Source organism: Canis lupus, chromosome 14, assembly GCF_003254725.2.
Source record: "Canis lupus dingo isolate Sandy chromosome 14, ASM325472v2, whole genome shotgun sequence".
NCBI classification, from domain to species: domain Eukaryota; kingdom Metazoa; phylum Chordata; class Mammalia; order Carnivora; family Canidae; genus Canis; species Canis lupus.
In genome coordinates this window covers 20,736,936-20,755,314 of record NC_064256.1, presented here as the reverse complement: position 1 = coordinate 20,755,314, position 18,379 = coordinate 20,736,936, and the positions used below count along the sequence as shown (strand labels likewise).

Here is an 18,379-nt window from a genome sequence, read left to right as displayed (position 1 = left end):
AAGATGGTGAACATAGAAATGTTAGGAATTAAGTAATATTTTGGAAGCAAGAGCAGCTGCTTGTGAGGATCTCAGGATAGATATGAACCAAAAACTAAAGGACACATAAGCTGTCTGCTTAGCAGAGGTCCTCCTAAGATTTAGTACCAAGTTAGTGTTCCAGATCATGGCACAATCACTATATCAGGTAAGCCCCAGAACACTGAACAGCTTCGAATTCAGCTCTGAAATAAATTCATCTTTGCAATGAATAAAGTCTTGGCTAAACCTACTCCTGCAAAGTCAACTTCTGGGCTTAGTTGTGAACTGCTATGCATTTAGTGTTCAACAAGATACCCAGTGACACTTGAGAATCAAATGTAGGATGCTTCAGCACACCTCAAGGGAAAGCAGGGTTTGCTTACCCTCCACCACGCTGATAGATGTCCAATTTTCTTGTTCTCCTTTGAAAATAAATTTAGGCTTTTCCTATCAGCATGTGAGCAAGTTCTTGAGGGACTCTCTGTCCTGCCACAATGAAAAGTTACAGTATAACAGTACTTTCTGGTATCCCACACAGAAAAACAATGAGCTATGATAAAAAAAAAAACAACAACAACAACAACAAAAAACAATGAGCTATGATGGGAACATTATAAACAAACTTTGGAATCTGGCCAACCTGCATTTGAAATCTAGCTTTCCCACTAAACTGGCTTCAGGTGGCCTTGACCAAGTGACTTCATGTTTCCAAGCATCAGATTCCTTGTTTGTCAAATGAAGATAAAAATGTCAGCCTTACAGGAATGATCTGATGAACCTGAATATAAGCAGGGTAAATACCCAACGAATGGCAGCAATGCTAGGGCTGCCTACCATTCCTGGAGACCTTACTTGGTTGCAGCGTGCATTAGCCTAAGTTGCACCTGCATTGGAGCACCCCTAGCATTCCTCAGTAGTGAAATGCCAACAATCCTCTGATAGCTACGAACGCTTTTTCTTGGCTGATGCTCACAGGATAGTTTTGCCCTGTTTTCAACACATTTCAGCACAGTGGCCTCAGTTCTTAGCCTCCTTCACACTGCATGTGAACCAGTAGCTCCTAATCTCTTTTTAGTTACAAATACTCCTCCTCCTCCCCGCCCAGAAAGCTGCATTTATGTACATGTGCATTAAATTCTGCATCAAGAATATCAGGGTCAATGACCACCTGAACACCATCATGCCCCTGCCATCCACAATGCGAGTGATTCCTATTTAAGAAGCCTCCTCTGAACAAAGAATCAGGAGATGCTTTGTGAACACCGGGGTACTTCAGGGTTTGCACCTGGACCGTGGTATTTATGTTACAGTGCAAGTTTCAGTCTCACATTCTGGTGCTAAGCTTCCTGTAGAGAGGAAGCAAAGAAAATCAGTTCAGGATATCTATGAAAAGTTCCTAGTCAGGAATAGTTTTTATATGGGCAAAGGTTTATACATTAAAAATAAAATATTAAATGAGATAAGACAAGATTAATATTCGGTATATGGAAATTAGTCAATATAATTGTTCTTAGTGTGGAAGAGTAGATTCAGATGGCCCAGGGTTCAAATCCTGACTATAATTTAGTAGCTGAGCAATTTTCAAAAAGTTACTTAATACTCTTGTGTCCCAGCAGCCCTGGTAGCTCGGCGGTTTAGCACTGCTTCAGCCCAGGGCCCGATCCTGGACCCCCAGGATCGAGTCCCATGTCAGGCTCCTTGCATGGAGCCTGCTTCTCCCTCTGCCTGTGTCTCTGCCTCTCTCTCTCTCTCTCTCTGTCTCTCATGAATAAATAAAATCTTTAAAAAATACCTTTCTGTCTTAGTTTCCTCATCTCTCAAGTGGGATTAAAAATAATATATAACTCATAAGATTTTTTGTGAGGATTAAGTAAGTTAATACATGGAGAAGTAATTTAAAATCCAATGTCAAGTGCTCAACACACTTTAGGAAATGTATTGGTAATGTAATAAATTCAGTAAATGTACTGGACACGGGTAAATTGTTCAACGTATTATCAACCTGTGTTTTACATGGTAGAGCAAAGCACAGACAGAACAAAATGATGAAGGAATATACCTACTCATGTGAGGCTAAATGACAGAAAGAAACAGGGTGATGGGGAAGAATGATAGCCCTTTTGGGTAACTAACTTTGAATGAAGCCTCTGCACAGTCTGTGTTGAGAGACATAGTTTGAAGACTTGCTGTGTATTTTACAAGACCGGACAGAAGAGCACCCTGGATGGATCCCTATGAATTACTTGACTCAGTGCTGGAGTCAAGCAAAAGGCTTATTTTTATTAAACATAGACTTGAGAATAAGTGTTTGGGGAAGTAGAAAGGCTGGGGAGAAAGTTAATAGAGCCCCCTCTTAGACATAAAGCATGATGACAAAAATGCTGTGTGACTTCCTCTTATCATCTCATAAGTTTGTCAGAAACTAGGAACCAGAAACTACAATACCACTGTAAGAACTGCCCCCACTTTCCTGTGGGTTGAGTTTATTTTCTCTGCCCATATCCAAAACAGTGGTTATACCTAATAATGTTAGACCTCAAACACCAAAGAGCTTGAGGACACATTTCAGTAGAATAACTTTCAGGCGCTGTGCAGCAGAGACTGCAGCATCGAGTCCCGAGGAAAGAGGAAGCAGGTGCATGGGTGCCTGAGGCCCAAGACAAGGAAGAAAAAAAAGAGAGACACAGAAGATGTTCTGGACCAAAAGATGCTCTTTTCCAAACTGGAAAGAGCCTGCACTGGACACCCAAACATATTGTCCTAACTTCCTAAAGATGGTGCTACAAGATTTTTCAGAAAAAAAAAAAAAAAATGGCTCTTGGAGCACTGAATCCTCAGAACCTAGAAATGTTGGCACGTTTGGTTCCTATGAAGAGAACGTTTGATGACTGCATGGTAGGAGTGTCTGAGTATATTTTATTGATAAACATGGTCAAAAGAGCACAGTTCGGGCCCTTGTTTCTCACACCAAAACTTTTGGAGAAAACTTGACATTTTAAATAATCAGAGGAAGTGTTAATCACACTCCCACTAGCACCCTCAGGATGCAGCTAGCACTGAATTATCCATTTTGGATTTACTAACACTGATTGTCTTTCACTACAATTTTCACAGTGAAAATATGTACAGAGGCTTTCATCTGTGCTAAGATGAGCCATATGACGTCTCCTGCAGTTACTGGTGTCTTCCTGTCAGCTATGCTTCCTGTTAATCTGGAATATTTGGAAGCAATTTTTCCCAAGCCTGAACTGCTGTAAGTCTACAGAGTGCACACTCGGAAGGCGTTCCAGGCAGGAAAATGGCTGGCTCCTCGTTCTTGCCCCTTACCTAGATGTGCAGAGGCCAGAACACAGGACAGATTCCATCTTCTGCATTCTGTGGAGTCTCCTATTTCCTAAGTAATTTCCTGTCCTGATGCTGGGTTTCTGTTCGACCTTATTAGCGAGATACCAAGTCATGAGACTCCCGCACACTCAGTTCCCATCCGTGCTGCCAGGCTCTGTGCCCTCACGATGACGACGCACGGATTTCTGCGGCCCGAGCGGTTCCGGAGTGGGAGTGGGGGAAGGAGCCCACGCGGCTGGGAACCTGTTTACCACACCACATCCCCCAACCACACTTTTTCGCAGCAGCGGGAGAAACTGGCATCTTCTTGCGTGAGTGTTTCATTAATGCCCTGCTGGAAGTACATCCGCTCCCTCCACTTGGCGGGTAGCGACAGCATCTCAGAGCTTTGCAGAAGCTGAAAATGTCATCAAACGGCATCCTGTCCCTTTCGCTCCGCGGCTCCCCCTCCCCCGGGGGCCGTCAGCTGGTGGCCCAGGGGGTGCGCATCTCCCCGCCGCCAGCCTTCTGCTGCTGCCCCGGACCGCACCGAGGCGCGGCGCAGCGGGACGCCCCTCCCGGCCCACGAGGTGGGCGACGAGGTGATGACACCACGACCCCTCCTCCTCTGCCCTGCGCCCCCGGGCTCCGCCGCGGAAGCTGCAGCCGGGGGCTGCCGCGGGGGGGCTCCGACCGCCTTAGGGCGCAGGGCGCAGGGCGCACGCCCGAGCCTGGGGAGGGGGCCGAGCACCCCTGCTGCGCGGCTGCGGCGCGGGCGCCCCGGGGGCGCGGAGGTCGAGGGGCGCGGAGGAGCGGCCCGCAGAGCGCGACCCCCCCCCCCCCCGCCCCGGTTACCTGGGCGCGCTGGGCGGCGGCGGAGCGCGGCGGCTGCAGCCGGGGTCTGCGGGGCCGAGGCTCGAGCGGCTCCGAGGGCGGCGGGCCGGGCGCGCGCAGGATGTGCTGTCTCACGCTGCGCCCGGCGCTCGGCTCGCGCTCCGCGGGGACCCGGCCCCGCCTCTCCCCGCCAGCCTGACACTGACAGCTCCCTGCGAGCCCCGGGCTGCGGGCTGGCCCCGCCCCCGGCCCACGCCCTCCACGCCCCGCGCGCCTCCCGCGGGGGGGGCCTCGGCTCGCGGCTCCACGGGGCTCGCCAGGAGGGGGTGGCGCCGGCCCGACGGCTGGGGGCTGCGGGGGACCGGGCGCGGGTGTCAGTCGGTCTGCCTCGGTGCGGGACTCGCCTAAGTTGCTGCAAACAGAAGAGCTGCAGTGTTTGGGGAGCTGCTGCTGACATTCCGACACCGACACCGACACCGAGCAACTTTCACTCCCAGACAACTACTTTAAGGTCAGTGTAAGTAAGTAGAGAAAGCTCAGATCTCTCTGCTACACACAAAGACATAGGTCTGATTTGTTCCTGTTCCTACCTCCCCCCCCCCCCCCGAGGAAAAAGATTCTATATCTATATCTATCTATAGATAAGAATCCCAGCTTTTAAAAATCTGGGTGACCGTTCTTGAACTCCCCCAAAGCTTACTGTAACAGCTAAGTTTAGAGACCCAGAAATGGAGCTTGGGATTCTAATCAACGCAGGATTGGCATCATTTTGTTCGTTTTTCATTGTGCTTTTAGAGTATCTGTGGGATCACCGTCCACATTAGCATGGAAGTTACTGGAGGGCAATTTACTATCTAATTCACTGCCATATCCCCAATACCTACAATAGTGTTTTTTTTTTAAGATTTTATTCATTTATTCATGACAATGAGAGAGAGAGAGAGAGAGAGAGAGAGAGAGGAAGAAGCAGGCTCCATGCAGGGAGCCCAACGTGAGACTCCATCCCGGGTCTCCAGGATCACTCCCGGGGCCAAAGGCGGCCCTAAACCCCTGGGCTACCGGGGCAGCCCCTTACAATACTGTTTGATGCATAATAGATGTTCAGTGACTATTTACGAATTTATTTAATCGACTACTACAGTAATTTCAAAATAAAAATAGTAACTTCAGAATAAAAATAGATGTGATTGTAAATATAATGTCATACTTTTCTATAAAATGGTCACCCTTTTTCCAATTTTTCCAATTTTGCCTTCCTGGCAAACTATTGTGACCATATTATAGCTAAAAATGAGACAAGTGACATGTTTTTAGATGAAGGAATTCAAGATATTTCAGAGAAAAAAATTATGAAACAAATACTTGCCACTGCTATGTATTAGATATTTAATAGATGTCAAACTCTACATACATTTTTCATTAGCATTGTGTAGTAGGTAAAATGTCATACCTATAGTTAAAGGAATAGGTCTCAAAGAAGTTAACTAGCTTGCCCAAGTTCCCCAGGTACTGAGTGATCCAGCTGGAATTGGAAGCCCTGTCCACCTGACTTCACTGCTTATACATTACCAACTAGTATTACTATCTCCCCAATATGGGAGTTGTTGTGTGCCCACTACCTGCAAAGCATTGTGCTAGGAGCTTAAGATGGTAGAAAAACGAGGAGAACATTATCTCTTTTCACAAAGAGTTAAAATTCAATTGAAGGTAAAAGGGGGGGGGTTAACATATAATTAAAGGCAAACAATAAGAAAATGGCCAAAGCCATGCAGTATGCTAAGAGAGTTCTGATAAGAGCTCATCTGGTTAGGATGGGGGAGATGGTGGGAGATAAGTAACATTATAAATATGGATGATATTTGAAATGGATGGATAGGGCTTTTAACAGTAGAAATGAAGAGGGAGATATATTTTCAGGCATGAACAAAGCTCCAGAGAAGAGAAAGCACATGTACTCAGCAAACGTGGACTGATCCAACTTTTTGGAATCTGGCAGATTCATGGGGAAGCAGACTGAGACTTAAGGAAGGCTGAAAAGGAGATAGTGGAGTACCACCAACACAGATGTTTGAGCAGGAAATGACACTTGGGAAGAGTCATCTGGGAGTTTCTATGAATAGGGGATTGGAACAAGCAAAGGCTAATTCAAAATTCATTACAAGAATCTAGGCCAAGATTAAGAAGGCCTGAATTTGTCAAGTTGTATTCATCATGAATGGCTTATAATATATCCCCAGCACAATTTTTTTAAAAGGTAGTTATAATTATTTTCATTATAATGTGTCAAGGCATAGTATAGATATTGGGCATAAGACTGGAAATAAATAAGAAATGAGTGATCTCTATATTCCAGAAATGCAAAATCTAATGAAAAGACACGACTGGTTTTAATAGTAAACAGACTAAAAGAAGTAGAAAAATCAAAGACATTTGCCATGAGAGATCAAGAAGGGGAAAATGCATTACAATTGGGGATCCTTGTGATCTGCGAAGGCTTGTTGAAAAGGTCTAGGTGTATATGTATAATTTTTTTAAATCTTTATTTATTTTTTAAATGAGAACGGCTTTATTTTTTTATTTTTTTATATTTTATTTATTTATTCATGAGAGAGAAGGGAGAGAGAGGCAGAGACACAGGAAGAGGGAGAAGCAAGCTCTATGCAGTGAGCCTGACATGGTACTCGATCCCGGGTCTCCAGGATCAGGCCCTGGGCCGAAGGCAGCACTAAACCGCTGAACCACCCGGGCTGCTCATGTATATGTATAATTAAATACAAATTTTGACAATGTGCATTTGAAGACGGGGTTAGACAGCAGGCATAGACCTTACTTTTAGTGATAGATTTTTTTTTAGGGCATTCTGGGTAAATAAAAAATTTGTGCAGAAAGTACAGTGTTTCCCTATACCTTGTACAAATTATAAACTACTCATCACAAATATGCCTGTTTTACCTCTTAATCAAGTTAATGCTCTAAAATTTGAAAGAATGGCTCCAAGAAAGAGTTAAATGGCTATTGCAAAACATGCTGAGCAAATTTCTACTTGCTAGTCTTTAAGAGTTTGCTCTAGAGCCCTCCAGAGAGACAGTGGTGTGGCCCAATTCCCCTACTCTGGAATCAGGCTGTGTGTGAACTTAAGTCTGCTGCATACTGGTTTTGTATATTTGCACACATTACTAGACTCCTCTGAGACTCAACTCTCCTAGAAGTCAGAAGGCGATAATAATGATACTTGTCACCTGTGATATTTCAATGAGTTAATCCATGTGAAGCACTTGGCACAGCCCCTAGCATATCATTGGAAACATTCAATAAATGTTAGTTCCAGTTTGCTATTATTGAATTTGGTCTGCATGAAAAGACCTAGAGCTTTGTACTCTCTAAATTCAGTGTCCAATCTGTGACATAACCAGACTTCAGGGACTACTCAGACATTGGGGCACTACCAGCCTTCAAGACAGAGACTCTTCTTCTGCCTTTATGCACCTGTCGTTCATCAGTGCTAGATACAAATGTGGCCTGATAGTTGGCTCCCTTGTCTAACTTACTTTCCTAGAGCCCCATCTCACCCTGGTTCTTTTGTTTTTTAAGATTTTTAATTTATTTGTTCATGAGAGAGAGAGAGAAAGAGAGAGGCAGAGATACAAAGGAAGAGGGAGAAGTAGGCTCCTCACAAGGAGCCCGATGTGGGACTCCATCCCAGATCTCTGGATCACAACCCGAGCTAAAGGCAGAGACGCTCAACTGCTGAGCCACCCAGGCTTCCCCCTCACCCTAGTTCTAACAACATTCTTATATATCAGGTCTCATCTGCCTGAGAATCTTCTCTGAACGTTATTCTGGAGTCCATCATGTCTTAGTTGAAAGAAAGAAAATTGAAGATTAACCTCAGTGGTCCAAGGACTCTAAGATCATAAAAAAGAAATGTGAGTCATCGATTCAGCTGATTTTGAAATTGTAAGGTAACCAAAGGGGGGCGGGGAATGCTTGAAAATATTCTCCAGTTAATGCTCTACATTGTGCTCACAATAAAAACCTGTAAAGAAAATAATTTAAAACCACTGCCAAATGTCACATATGGTTTTGTATGGGATATATATCAGATGAGCTATGTTTTATGTATTTTTCTATTATATGACTAGAGTTGGTCAGTTTGTGCCAAATAAAAACAGTAAAAGATGTCCAGAAGCAGATGCATTATTAGTATTTGAAGATTTATTAGATATCGAAGAATGACTTATGAAGAAATCAATGATTCCAGTGTCTAAAGCAACTCCTGCTTTTTGTCTTCGGGACACTTCATTATAAGATGTTGCCTATGTTTTTATATAATAGGAATGAAGAATTTACAGTAAGTACTCATAAAATATGCTTTTGGAAAAATGAATTCAGAGATATCTGTTGTATACTTTTAGATTTTTCGAAATTCTTTTTGGGTAACTTCCAAATGCAACTTCACTTATACTGTTATTACCTGTATTTGTCATGTAATTGTGCTATAATCACTATATTTCCACCCCCTTCACTTTTGCCTTCTTGTGTCTTTCCCTCTCCCTCCTCCTTACATTTCCTTCCATCAGCTCTTCTTTAAAAGATACTGCTAAGCCAAAATATTATGATTTAACAATCCATTAAAAAAAAAATGCATGGGTGGGCAGCCGGGTGGCTCAGTGGTTTAGCGCCACCTTCAGCCCAGGGTGTGATCCTGGAGACTGGGATCAAGTCCCAAGTCGGGCTCCCTGCATGGAGCCTGCTTCTCCCTCTGCCTGTGTCTCTGCTTCTCTCTCTCTCTCTCACATAAATAAACAAACAAACAAACAAACAAACAAACAAACAAACAATGCATGGGGATTTACCCCAAAGATACAGATGCAGTGAAACGCCAGGACACCTGCACCCCAATGTTAATAGCAGCAATGTCCACAATAGCCAAACTGTGGAAGGAGCCTCAGTGTCCATGGAAAGATGAATGGATAAAGAAGATGTGGTCTATGTATACAATGGAATATTACTCAGCCATTAGAAACGACAAATACCCACCATTTGCCCCGACGTGGATGGAACTGGAGGGTATTATGCTGAGTAAAATAAGTCAATCAGGGAAGGACAAACATTATATGATCTCATTCACTTGGGGAATATAAAAAATAGTGAAAGGGAATAGAGGGGAAAGGAGAGAAAATGAGTGAAAATATCAGTGAGGGTGACAAAACATGAGAGACCTAACTCTGGGAAACGAGCAAGGGGTGGTGGAAAGGGAGGTGGGAGAGGGGTTGGGGTGACAGGGTGACTGGGTGACAGGCACTGATGGGGGCACTTGGTGGGATGAGCACTGGGTGTTATACATATGTTGGCAAATTGAACTCCAATAAAAAAATAAATCAAAAAATGCAACTGTGAAAGTATCTATATAGCAAAAATAAAAATCTTTAGATCTTAAAAACATCATTTTAAGCACTTAAATTTATGGGTACAACTCCAGTGACTATAAAACATACATTATTTATGTTGCTTTAAATTCACTTTCCATCAGTGTCTAAATATAAATCTTTATTTTTACCAGCTGTGAAATCAATGTATATTTCTTTGTGTTCTGCCTCCTTACTTGTTTATTCAACTATATACAATAAACCTACCTTCCCAAAAGAAAGGAACCACACTTTGGGTAAATTATTGTTCTAGATTATTTTCTAGAAACAGTATTTTATGGTTCTTGTAACCACTCCTCAGAAAGCTTGTTCCTAAATCCTAATAGCTCCATCTGCCATAGCTCTCCTAACACTTTCAAAAAGTTCTGTATTTATTTTTAAGTAAGTAAATATATATTTATTGGCCCTGTTTGTGTGCTTTAACCAGCAAATCTGAGTATTTTTCTTTATGGTGCTTCATTATTAATTATTTCTCATATGCTAACTCAATATCATTTGACTATTTGAAAAATGAAACCTAAATTGTATATTTTAGAAAACAAATTTTTTTAAAGCTGTCTTTTTTAAAAAATATTTTTATTTTTACTTATTAATGAGAGACACAGAGAGAGAGAGAAAGAGAGAATGCAGCAGAGACACAGGCAGAGGAAGCAGGCTCCATGCAGGGAGCCTGGCTTGGGACTCGATTCCGGGTCTCCAGGATCAGGCCCTGGACTGAAGGTGGCGCTAAACCGCTGAGCCACCCGGGCTGCCCTAGAAAACAAATTTTATATATTATTGTTTCTCACTTCTTTTTTTCTTCTACTTAATTATAGAGTAATACTTTAAGAAGAATTATAAAACTGTATAAAATAACACAACTTTCTAGTACTACAGGAATGTATAAATCAGAGATATTACATTGAGGTCAAGAATACAGGCTCTCGAGTCCAGCATACCTGGATTAACTGGTTCCTGTGATTCACTAGCTGTGTGATTCTGCACAAATTGCTTAAACTACTCTAGCTTCAATATATCTTCATCTGTAAAATGGACATAATAGTGCCCATGCCCATCTCTTAGGACTGTAATAAGGACTAAATGAGATAATACTTGTAAAGAACTTGGTATAGTGATTGGCACCAAGTCAATACTAAATGAATGTTAAACATTGTTATGATGTGGATATGCACAGCAAAAAGACTGAAACGTTGTGTGAAATGTTCATGCTGGCCATTTTGAGTGATTTGACCATGGATTTTTTGTCTTTTGAGTACACTTATTTTCTAACTGCTCTCTGATGAATACCCATTATGTGTTCCAACAAGCTTGTTAGATATGAGGGATATTCCAGTAAGAGCACTGAGTCACTTAAAAACAATGTATTGTAAGCTTCTTCCTTTTGAAACCCCCTAACCATACACTCAATCTTATCACTTGGCACCGGTTATGATATACATTGTAGACATCAGAAACAAGAAGCTGTAGATGGATAAAGTGCTGAACCTCCTTGCTAAAAGAGGAGTCAGTATAAGGATGAGAGTCAGGATAAATGAAGATGATTGTGCCCTCTCACTTCTTGGATAAATACCAAGTATCATGCTCTTTTCTCCCTGCACACCACTTCCAGCACATACCACTTAGGTAGTTATTGTGCCACTCTGGTTCCATTGAGATGCAATGAGCCATGAAGGAATCCCTCCCCAGGGATCTTATAATGATATGCTACAGTGCTCTCTGGAATTGGAAATATATACTGCCTCTGTCTATCCTCCAGGGAAGTGCCCTTCACATGAGCCAGTGATGAATGGATAGAGCTATGGGGCCAGCAGTGCCCGAGTGACCTCCAGGTCCTGGTTCTCCGCATTTGCTAAGTATTCAAGTGAAATACCTTGCGGAGGATATGTTGGATGAGGCCATCGAGAGGGCATGACCACCTACCTGTTGACCAGCAAACTGGACCTAGCAATCAGAGACTCCTCATGCCACCCCTCAACCCCATCCTGGGAATGTAGTTCTACCACTGTTCTTACAGTGGGAACCATTTTCAAGGACACAGCCTGAGAGAGGAATGTGTTATTAGACTATCTAGATATGCGACTGAAGCCCATTAAGACCTCTATATACACTTTTAAGATTCTGGCAGGTGGGCATGGAGATCTACTCGCCTTGTGGCTGCTCCAAACAAGTGTCCAGTGTAAGTCCCTTAACGTAGAAAAACTGCCACCTATTTGTTCTTATTTTTGGTCTCTTCTTGCCTTATGTGTACAGGGGATAGTTTGCAAACCAGCAGGGTAATATAATTCACATTATTGACCAGGTGATTTCTAAAAATATGGCCTATCAAATATAAGTTTAATTCATTTATGGGAAGACAGTGAAAGAAAGAGATCATCATTCCCTTTAGGTTTTTATCAGGAAAGCAGGCAGCCCTGGTGGCTCAGTGGTTTAGTGCCTGCCTTCAGCCCAGGGTGTGATCCTGGGGTCCTGGGATCGAGTCCCACGTCGGGTTCCCTGCATGGAGCCTGCTTCTCCCTCTGCCTGTGTCTCTGCCTCTCTCTCTGTGTCTCTCATGAATAAATAAAATCTTAAAAAAAAAAGTTTTTTATCAGGAAAGCCAATTAGCATGTGAGAAAGCCTTCAAGGCTTTGAATGCTCGCCTATAAGAACAAGATCTTAAGATTTACTTGGACCAATTTTTTGCCTCTTGCATTTGTTTACCATATTTTGACATATTTCCAAATTGACATTGTAGATTGAACTTTTTATTATTTGCAAATATATGTATTTAAATTTTGAATACTGATCTGGAGCTGACAAAGGATGAATCATGAATATTTTTAAAAGTTAGCTGTATGTCCATTTGTTCTTAAGCCTTCAGGTAATTTTTTGCTTTGCTTTTCTCACTGTGTATGAAGTGATTTATTTATTTATTTTTAAAGATCTTATTTATTTCTTCATGAGAGACACAGAAATAGAGACAAACATACAGGCAAAGGGAGAAGCAGCCTCCCTGCGGGGAGCACGATGCAGGACTTGGTCCAGGACCCCAGGATCACAACCTGAGCCAAAGGCAGATGCTCAACCACTGAGCCGCCCAGGCGCCCCCTATCAATTTCTAAGATTGCTTTGAATGGCCATTTTTATGGTCTGACACTACTGCACAAGGTGAAGACTATCTGTAGCTGGGAACAGTGCCTATACAGGGAAAATTAGTTTTCTTTTTTTAAAAGATTTTATTTATGTATTCATGAGAGACACAGGGAGAGAGGCAGAGACATAGGCAGAGGGAGAAGCAGGCTTCCAGTGGGGAGCCCAATGCAGGACTTGGTCCCGGGACCCCAGGATCATGCCCTGAGCCGAAGGCAGATGCTCAACCACTGAGCCACCCAGGAGTCCCTGTATGAAGTGATTTAATGACAGTAGTGAATAAGGGCCACCTGGGTGGCTCAGTCAGTTGAGCACCCTACTCTTGGCTCCAGCTCATGTCATACCTCCGGGTTGTGGGATCAAGCCCTGGGCTGGGCTCTGGGTTCTGGGCTCTGAGTTCAATAGAGTCTGAGATTTTCTCTCTCCTCCCATTGCCACTCCTCTCTCTTGCACACACTCTCTAAATAAATACATTTTTTAAAAATTTTAAAAATAACAGTGAATACGAATAAACTTTTTTCAGTCTTTTTAAAGTTCAATTTAATTTTTCATCTTTTGTTAGTAAATTATATTTAACAGTTTCTTTTTCACATATCTTTCCTTATTTGGGTTTTAGGTTATGGGCTAAAAGTAATAAAAGATAAAATATAAGCTGTCTGGAGCTACTGTATATCTTTCATTACTCTGACATACTTCATATTACATCATCATTTTTAAGTCAAGCTTTTTCCCTCCCTAAAGACTCATGTTGATGGAAATAAGTTGCCAAATTGCTGAATTGTTCAAGTAGTTTTTTAACATTCCAACTTGTCAAATGTAAATAAGGTTATACAAGGTCATGTTAAATGGAATGATGAACCACTATGAAGAGTCTGAAAAAAAAATTTTTTAGCAATAAAAGTTACAAATGTGTATTTGAGAAAATCATTTTGAAACATTTCAGGGCAACAGATTAATAAAAATCCATGTTTTGTTCAACAAATAAGAATATATTTCCTGTTTCATTTCTATGGTGGAGTGGAGGGAAAGGAAGAGAGAAAGACCTAAAGTTCCAGAGAAGCAGAAATAAAACAAAAGAAAAAAATCAGAGACAGGGCATCAGTAAACTTTGAGACTAAGCCTAACACAAAGTGAAGTATTCCTGTTATTATCTCAAAGAATTTTGTTCCTTGAATCAATTTTAATTGACTTACTAACAGTTTAAAAATGTTTCCCTCTCTTCTTGGAAGCATATGGTTTACTTTTATTTTCAACCACTAAGGTTTATTGTTTAAGGATATCCTATGGAATTTTGAGAATTTTATGTATGCATGAAGGGCGAACTTAAGGGTTGACACATTCACTCAACACCTAAAACATATCGTATTCATGAATTTACTAGATACATAGCCTCGGTGGCTCTTTGCATTTTATGCTCTTTAGATTACCTTTTGCATGTGTGTGAAATGGCCACCTAATTCCGCAGTGCCTAAAGTCAGAATCGGAATATATTTTTCGAGCCATTTTCTCCAAATAAGATACAAATTTTTGTCATACAAATATTTTATCAGGTATAATTTATGTATGAACATTGTTCAAGGCAGGAAAAATAGGAGAAATCAGTATTTTAACGACCATTCACAGTTTGCCAACCATTCCTTAAGCCTTCGGATAGCCTGTAAATGAGGATGATAGATTGGCAGGACAAGAGAGCAAGGGGGGCCTTTTTTTAATTATTGCTTATAACATCATTGTCAAGGCAATATCAGTGTACTTTATGCTTAATGGATATGATCCATCCACATGTATACCTCAAGTGTTGGAGAAATGAGAGGGTTTTGAAAGAAGAAAAGCATAGGGTTTGGCTTTCACGAATGACAATTTTGCCACTCTTGTCGAAGTATGCTCTTCTATTATAACAACTGATACCCATCAAATAATTTTCAAACACCTGCTAATGTGCTGAGCACCAGAAATGCAGCTTCCTACTATGTGCAAGGCTCTTCCCCATCTTCTATATCATTATCATCATCCTGATGGGTGACACACAGCAAAGTAGAGACTCAGGGAGGTTAGTAACTTGCTCAAGCTGTCACAGTTTATAAAGAGTAAAGCCAGGCTCTTACAGTAGGATGGTTGATGCCGGAACCCAAGTGCTTCACTTGCTATACAAACACTGTGTATCTTCCTTTGGGATTTCATTTAGTCTACTATGACCAGCTTTGCATAGACTTCTCAGAATTAATTGGGCTAGGATGCCTAAGTCAGATAACATTTACTTGACCTTGGGCAAGTTACTTAACTTCTCTGCTTTGGATTCTTCATTTGTAAAATGAGGATGTTAATTAACACCTACTTGTTGGAGGAGGTCATTGAAAGGAAAGACTGCCAGTTGACCTTCAAGCTTACTGAGAGGAAATGACTGCCAGTTGACCCTCAAGCTGGACCCAGGCAATAGGAGGCCTCTCACCCCGTCCCCTGTCCTTGGAATGTACATTCTGTCTTCTGTTCTCAACCAGAGCTGTTTCAGGGACATAGCAATAAGAAAGCAATGTGTTGTTGAGCCCTTCTGGATGGTATACATGACCAAACCCAGTAAAGGCTTCCATAAAAACTTTTCAGATTCTGGCAGGTGGGCGTGGAGATAAACTTGTCTTGTGGCTGCTCCAGATGAATTTTGTGCATAAGTTCCCTTGCTTTTTAAACCTGTCACCTATGCATCTGGAGTGGCCTGCCTGTCTCTTTGGTCTTTCCCTACCCTCTAGATATGAGTTTCAGAAGTCACCCAGGAAGCTTCCAAGTTTGGGAACCAATACCACCCTCACTGGATTGCCCTGAGAATTAAATGAGTCAGCATAGATAAAACATTAGAAAAATGTCACATACATAGAACTATTATTAAATCTTGTGAACTATTTATTATTTAGCATTGTATTCTTGTTGATTTTTAGTTTTCCAGGAGTATTTTGTTTTTGCATTTGCTTTTGTTTTAAGGTGAGGACGAGCAGAGGGAAAAGGAGAGAGAGAGAGAGAGAGAGAATCAAGCAGGCTCCGCACTGGGTGCCCAGCTTGATCTCATGACCCTGAGATCAAGACCTGAGCTGATCAAGAGTTGTACGCTTAACTGACTGAGCCACCCAGGTGCCTTTGTTTTGTTTTTGTTGTTTTTAAAGATTCTATTTATTTTAAAGAGAGAGTACAAATTGGGGGAAAGGGAAGGGAAGGAGAGAGAGAGAATCCCAAGCAGACCCTATGCTGAGTGCCAAGCCCAACATGGATCTCAGGACCTTGAACCAAAATCAAGATTAGGCTGTGGCTAGGTTTCCTTCTACCCCTGTAGGGAGCTGTCCTTTGTCCTTTGCTTCAGAACCTGAACCATTCACTCCGTCTCCAACAACGCCCCACCTTTTTCTTGGTGCTTCTCTGTATCACATTAATTAGGTCCAACAAGCTTATATTTTACCAGCTCAAAATTTAAATCTGTGCAAGAGGCCTGGCCTCCTCCCCTTGGTGGGGTGGTAGTTATACCATCCCTATGTAAGGTTGAGGATTCTTGGCCCCCATGTCACACTCATCTTGCTGCTTTTAACCATCTTCTAACTTCTCACACAAAAATGAAAAGATTTCTTTCTTGGCTTTACTAGAAGTATGTCGATTTGGTCAAGGATATTAGTGTCCCCTGCTCCCTATCAGCTTCCTCAGAGGTAGGAGGTTTCCACCTGACAGACAGTGTTTCAGTCTATATTTGGTAACATGGATTCTCATCTGTTTCCTATCAGGGCTCCCTTCGAGTGTCAGGTATCCTATCTGAGATCATGGTACTCTCCTTGGGTGACTAGGCCATTGTTTTCAGAGTTACATAGTTCTACAGCAGCAGACAGCCTCTAAGCCTCTCAGATTTTTATTTTATTTTAGTTGTATATGGGAATCAAATTATTATTTTATTTCCTTGTCATAAACAGAGTTTGAAGGAAAGCTGGCACAACTGTAGGGAACTGACAATAAAGTGATAAGTAAGATACACAGCTTCTTAGTGGCATTGTGTTTGTGAACCAGGGAAATATGAGTTTGTCCTCTTTCTGGATGGAGAGAGTAGATTTGAGACTCTTTTTGGATGATGGAGTTTGGCCTGAGATTTTTGGGTAACCCAAAAATTAGAAGATAGTTTAAAGTATTTCACTCCTTCTAAATGTACCATGATTTGTTTTGTGGCCCAGCATATGGTCTAGCTCTTCAAATTCCACCTGCACTTGAAAATAATGCATATTTTGCATTAAGAATAAGAGTGGTAACTTCTAAGCTTTTTACACATCACAGTTGAAACCAGAAGTCTCAAGAAGTTAAACTAAAAACCTGTAAAGTAAACCCAAAGAAGCACAGGAAGGAAATAATAAAAATAGGAGAAGAAATCAATGAAGTTTCACACCTCCAATAGCAAAAATCAACAAAAGAAAAAGTTGATTTGTTGAAAATTGATATCTAACAAGACTAATCAGGAAAAGAGAGAATGCACAAATATAAAAATATCAGGGCTGAGAAGGGTAAATCTCACCAGAGATCTTCCAGGCATTAAAAGTAAATAACAATATATTAAGATATTATAAAATAAGATATTTTATGCCAATAAATATGAAAATGTAGATGATACGGTTATATTTCTACAAAACAACACTTGTTAAAATCTACAGAAAGGGGTACCTGGGTGGCCTAATCAGTTAAGCATCTGATTCTTGGTTTTGGCTTAAGTCATGATCTCAGGGTGCTGAGATCAAGCCCTACTTTGGCTCCATGCTGAGTGTGGAGTCTGCTTGGGAGTCTTTCCCTCTCCCTCTGCCTCTCCCCACTGCCCTCTTGCTCTCTCTCTCAAATAAATAAATCTTTTAAAAAGTCTACAGAAAAATAGCTATTGAAATGGACCAATAATTGTCAAATATTCATAATTTCTATAGTGTAGATTAGCAACAAAGAAACTAAATCATTAATATAAAATCTTCCATAAAGAAAACTTCGGGTTCTTATAGATACACAATCTTTATTTTTTTTAAGTAAGAAATAACTCCAAACTTTTCCAGTAAAGTACAATTATTAGAGGATGAATGCATGTGGGATATTGAGCAGCCAATGAGGTGATAGAGAACAGACATTTGCCAACAGTCTTTGCCCAGCAGATACAGCCCACTTATATTGTAAAACAAAACAAAACAAAAAAACAAAAACAAAACCTAGAACAACTCAGAGCACATGAGTCCTTGTAAGAGGCAAAGATTTTTTCTCACCATGTAAACTAAAGTGTACCAAATGCTTCCTTCCTTACCTGGGATTTTGAATGTGAAGGAAGAAATACAAAGATGCAGAGAAAACTAGAGATAATTCATGGTTGTAGAGTCAATATGGTGGCCCAGACACCACAGTGATCCTAATAGACTGGTCCTGTGGTACAACTGTGGAGATATGATCTGTTTCCCAGTCGAGCAGGAATGCTGCCCATTAATCTGAGCCAAAGCTATTCATTTTCTTGTCAGATCTGTGAGCTACCTAATAACGTCATAATGAATTATTTTTCTGTTTAATTTAGCCAAAGTTCAGAGGTACACTTACATGCATTTTCTTGGTACTGTGATGTGCTATTGCTGAGCAAGTACCAGTTTCTTCCACAGCCCACT

The 18,379-nt window shown here is 41.5% G+C and overlaps 1 protein-coding gene and 1 long non-coding RNA gene across 10 annotated transcripts in view; one reads left to right on the top strand and one right to left on the bottom strand.

The window, feature by feature from the left end:
* Positions 1-18,379, bottom strand: part of DYNC1I1 (dynein cytoplasmic 1 intermediate chain 1) — a 440,266-nt gene that overhangs the window by 307,063 nt on the left and 114,824 nt on the right. For 4 of the 9 annotated variants that reach the window (XM_025471299.3, XM_025471302.3, XM_025471301.3 and 1 more), the window contains exon 1: positions 4,201-4,356. The exons of 2 other annotated variants lie outside the window; for them this stretch is intronic. The gene's annotated coding sequence lies outside the window, so the exon portion shown is untranslated. Of the gene's footprint in view, positions 1-4,200; positions 4,358-18,379 lie in introns of those variants that run through there. 3 more of the 9 variants (XM_025471296.3, XM_025471298.3, XM_025471297.3) reach the window with 1 other exon arrangement.
* The window catches only part of LOC112674886 (uncharacterized), a 56,267-nt gene continuing 42,349 nt past the window's right edge, over positions 4,462-18,379 (top strand). Inside the window, exons 1-2 of the long non-coding RNA XR_003145644.3 lie at positions 4,462-4,690; positions 7,983-8,105. This is a non-coding gene — a long non-coding RNA (uncharacterized LOC112674886). The remainder of the gene's footprint in view (positions 4,691-7,982; positions 8,106-18,379) is intronic.